We start from the raw sequence: 5,122 nt of genomic DNA, 5'->3' as shown, positions 1-5,122 counted from the left end.
AGTGGGGGCATAGAAGAAGTCATCTGTAACAGAAATTTATTTATCAAAAAAGTTAATATAGCATCCAAATATATGACATTCATAATAATATATCAACTTGTACCACATATATAAATGTACCATAAAACAAGTACTACGTGGGTTGAAACATCAATTTAGGTTTTCAGTTTTGCCAAAATAGTTATCGGTTTTAGTTTTCAACTAGTTCTGGCATCCTTTGCTGTCTAGCCATTGCATTTGTAATTCTTAGCCTAGTGGCATTCATCTCTTTTGTCCGATTTCATTGACTTGATTGTATTGTAGAATGATCAACGAAATCTTCATGTGGCGGATTCAAGTCATCTTCTGCAACTTTTAAATCATCGCTCATCTCCACGAATTCTGCGTCAGCAATATGCTCTTCTCGAATATAGTTGTGTAGCCCACAACATGCCAGTACGATTGATGCCTGAGTTTCCACTGGGAACTGATGCATTAGCCTTAAAATTTTAAATTTGTTCTTCAATACCCCAAATGTGCGTTCAATGAAATTTCGAAGTGATGAATGCTTATAATTGAACAACTCTTTCGCTGTTCTTGGGGATCTTCTACGCCCTTTATAGTCCGGTAGATGGTATCTCTCACCCCTAAATGGTGTCAAAAATCCAGATTGGCTAGCATACCCAGAGTCGACAACATAATACTTTCCTACAGACAAAAAATAATGTATATTATTACATATACACTCAAACAAAAATCTAATATAATAATATAAAGTTAATACCTGGAGGTGGATGTAGAAAACTCAATCGAGGATCACTTCTTGCCTGTTCAAGTACACGACAGTCATTTGCACTACCTTCCCATCCCGCATATACATATGTGAATCGCATGTCAAATGAACATGCACACATCACATTTTGAGTTGTGATCCCCTTCCGATTCCTGTATCGAATTTGATCCTCTCTTAGAACAACCGCATGGATATGAGTACCATCTATGGCGCCAATGCAATGCTATGACATATATTGACAATTAAATGGCCAGTACATATAAGAATATAAACATTCATATCTTGAGTTACAAACATATATCATATTAACATATTTACCTTGAAAAAAGGATAGCATTTTGGGTTCTGTGCAATCTCTATCGGTATCATATTGACGTCTGACAGTCTGATTTTCTCCTTAGCCAGGCGTTGTATTGCAATCAAGACAACATTGAATGTTCGACTAACTGTTTCTCCTGAGTGGTTGAAATGATTTTGGGTGTCCCTATTACTTGAACCCTTCCCAACAATCCATAGGAACATTCCAAGCTGTTCATCCACTCGGATGTTGGTCGTATCTTTCAACCACCCCCTATGTCTAACATAGTCACATAGGTTCAGGAAGGCATGGCGTTCCATCCTAAACTCTTCATAGCATCTGTTGGCATGCCCATTCAATACCTCATGCATCATGACAACACCTGAAAATACACTATCCCTACATGGTTCCCGAATATATACAGCATCACTCAATAATTCCATTCCCATGTGAATGATCGTATCTTCTTCATCACTAGAAGTTTGACATAATGCATTTGACATAACTGCAATAAATAAACAATTACTACACAATTGGAAACAAATAACTGTAAAACATAACACGATGACTGTTTGAGATTTAAAATGTAACCGCAAGCGTACGGATCAGTGTAGCTACGGGTCGAACACAGGGAGAGCAGCCACTTTATTTTTTATTTCTTTTAATAATGCAAAAGTGAACTGATTAATGGTTGTGATCTAATTCTAATTACCGTCCTAAAAATAACGTCCTAACCATTCGTCATCTAAGAATTTAAAGACGCAAGCCACGCAATTAAAATTAAATAAATAAATAACTGAAAATAAACATCCCACGCAATTAAAAAAATAAATAAATAAATAAAGGAAAAAAAATACTGAAATAAAAATAAAGTAAAAAAAAGGGGATAAAGCTAGAGAGAGACTCACAAGTAGGTTTCTCTACTTAGCCCAAGGGATGCATCATAATATGAGCTTCCCTACTTGACCAGAGAGTCACTCTTACAAGGGTTACTCTACTTGACTTTAGGAAAAGGGGGACAATTAAAATAAAAACAATAAATTGATGGTTCTATGGCTAGGAGGGGCAAAGCCAACACATACACTAGCCATGAACCTTGGGGGAAAGGGATAGCAATAATGTAACAACTGAAAATAAAAATCCTAAATTAAGAAAGAAAGGGTAGTCAGAAGAGGGAATGAGAGGGGGGAGAGAAGACTACTGAAGGAGCCTACTTACTTGAATCAATGCTTGAACTTGAAAAAAAATTGCTCCACAACTCGTGATCTTGTCACCTAGATCTAAGCCTAGAACTATAGCTTAAAAAATTACAACTCAATTGCATAAATCATAAACATAAAAAGAACTGAATAAAAATAAAAGAGTACTTGCATTAATTGAAATAAAAAAACTATTACAAAAGTGATTAAAGCAAAAATAGAGAAGAACTAAAACTAAAGAGAGAAAGAGGAAGAGAGAGAGCAACTAAAGAAAACTAGAAGAAGAATGAATTGTGTCTCCTCCTCTTACATGAGTTGTATTTATAGGGAATGGGGAGGTAGGGTAACAATTTTTTTCTTTCCTAAAAGAGAAAAACCCACAATTGATTGTGAGATCTTTTGAGTCCAAAAGTGCTAAGATGGAGGAGAGAGAAGAGAGAAATAAATTTTGAGAAATTTCCTATAATTTTTTGCTTATTTTCTTTCCTTTTTTTTTTCTAATTTATTTTTCTTCTTTTTTCTCTCTCCTAGGGACGATTTTTTTTTCTTCCTTTGTGTGATTTGGACAATCTTTGGTGATGATGTGGAGGAGAGAGAAGATTTGGACAATTTTTGGTTCTCCCCTTTTTTTCTCTTTCCTTTTTTTTTCTTCTCTTCTTGCTTCCACGATTTTGCTTTCCTTTTTTTTTTTCTTTTTCTTCTCTTCTTGCTTCCACGATTTTGCTTGCTTCTAACTTGATGTGGAAATCCCCTCCATGCCCTTAGTGCTTTAAGTGAGTGAAAAGCAGGAAATCTTCTAAAAAAAACAACCATAAGATTCGAACTTGAGACCTCTTGGTGAGCAAGAGAATTTTGTACACCATAGCTCACCAACTAAGCTAGGTAGTTGTTGTTACCAAAAAACAAATCTTTAATCACTTAAAGATGTGGTCCATCGATCCTTGTTGGCATTTGGAGTATTCCTTGTACCTCTGGGACAATTGCAAACGGGCTGGTTCTGCATCTCGGTTCAGTTCTGATCCATTATTCTTTTTTCTGACCCGAAAAAGAATAATCATTTGTACGGGTGACCGAACGAATGTGTACTTTTAATTGAACACGTCCATCTTGCTCAGAATTTCGTCCTCTTCGCAACCATGGAAAGAAATAGGACCTCTTTACGTGTAAAATTGAAGATATAGCGCCCGATAGTCCTTAAGGCTTTGAAAATATAAAGCCTGCAAAAAGAGAGTAAAACCCAAGGTAGCTCCATTCTAAATATATAAAATGCATGTTTTACTACCCTAGATTTCACACATAAATGTGCTCATCAATGACACATCGTCTCAACCCAAAACACATGTTCAACATTACACACATCAATAATATAAAAAAAAAAAAAAATGCATAAATAAAAGCCAAGTCATGCAATGTATCTCCAAAAGTAAAATTACACAAATCAAAAGTAGATTCTCGAATCCAAAATTATCAAAAGTAGAATTCAAACACAACCTCAACTACTCCAAGGCATCTAAAAGCCAAATCCTCTTCGCAGGCTCTGCACAGACAAACAACTCCCTCCAACTAGGATCAGTACACATACGACTGGTGGCCTTCAAATATATCTCCTTTGATATATCCGGTATGGAGGATATCACCGCCTCACATGCACTCACACTGAAATCTCGAGGACAAGATGCACCTACCCCACCACGAACAGGAGATGTTACAGAAGTACTGGATGCTTTCTCAATTTTCATGGATAAATACTTCCCATACAAGTCCTTCACGTGTCTATCTCCCTTATTGGCGCTATTTTTTCTTCGTCCCGTAGGTGTCCTATCAAGACTTCGTTTTGTGGTGGTCTGAGTTGGAGTATGAGTATCCTCATGAAAGGGGTCATTCATGCTTATATGCACCGGGGTACTGGGGGAGTGAGAGACTTGCTCAATATCAACTATATTAACAGCTTCGATGCCATCCAAATCTTGAGCACTATCAACCCCTAAGTTACCTGTAGCATATGCATCCCCAAATACCATGCTCAAATCTGGCCAATTGTTTAGTCCATACTTCTTGTATTTCAACCAACCTGGATTTGCCTGCATAAACAGTAATTGTATCACGTATATGTACTACTCATTGTAATCTAATTTTTAAATAATTCAACTAGCTAGTGAAATCTAGGGTACCTGTATTGCCCTATCCCATACGGACTCATCATTAACTGTGACTGCTTTTGTCATTGAGTTCCACCCAAATCCAGTTGTGTCAAGCAGTCTCTTGAATTGTTGATACTCTTGTTTCAACTTGTTCATCTTATTGCGTAACTGTTCTTTCCCGACTGGACGATTTAAAGCCTGTTGAAATTGCTTTGTAATGTTCTCCCATCCAGTTTTGTTAAATGAATTACCGGATTTGTGACTATTTTTTACAGCTTCTTTCATTGCTTCAATGAGAACAGTGGTCTCAAATTCTGACCACTTAATGGTAGGGATACTACTTCCAGACATAATAGCTAGGCATTATAAGTTAGTGTAAAAGTTAGCATACTGTGACAAAAAAAAGACTGAACACTAAAAAAAGAAATAACAAAGATTATTTTGGAGAGAGATAATGGAAAGACCAATAAAACCAAGTAAGGTAACAAAGAAATCAAGCATAGGCAAAATAACAAAGATATCAAGCATAGGAAAATAACAAAGATATCAAGCATAGGAAAATAACAAAGATATCAAGCATAGGAAAATAATAAAGAAGCAAGCTTCCATTGCCTGATGTTTTGCAGTGAGTCGGGGCGTTTGCAAAACAATAATATGCTAATGGTCTATCCTTTATGATGCATATAGTTGTAAATATGGAGCTGCTTAACTG

This window comes from Macadamia integrifolia, chromosome 13, assembly GCF_013358625.1.
Source record: "Macadamia integrifolia cultivar HAES 741 chromosome 13, SCU_Mint_v3, whole genome shotgun sequence".
NCBI classification, from domain to species: Eukaryota; Viridiplantae; Streptophyta; class Magnoliopsida; order Proteales; family Proteaceae; genus Macadamia; species Macadamia integrifolia.
Note: the sequence above shows the minus strand (reverse complement) of the source record.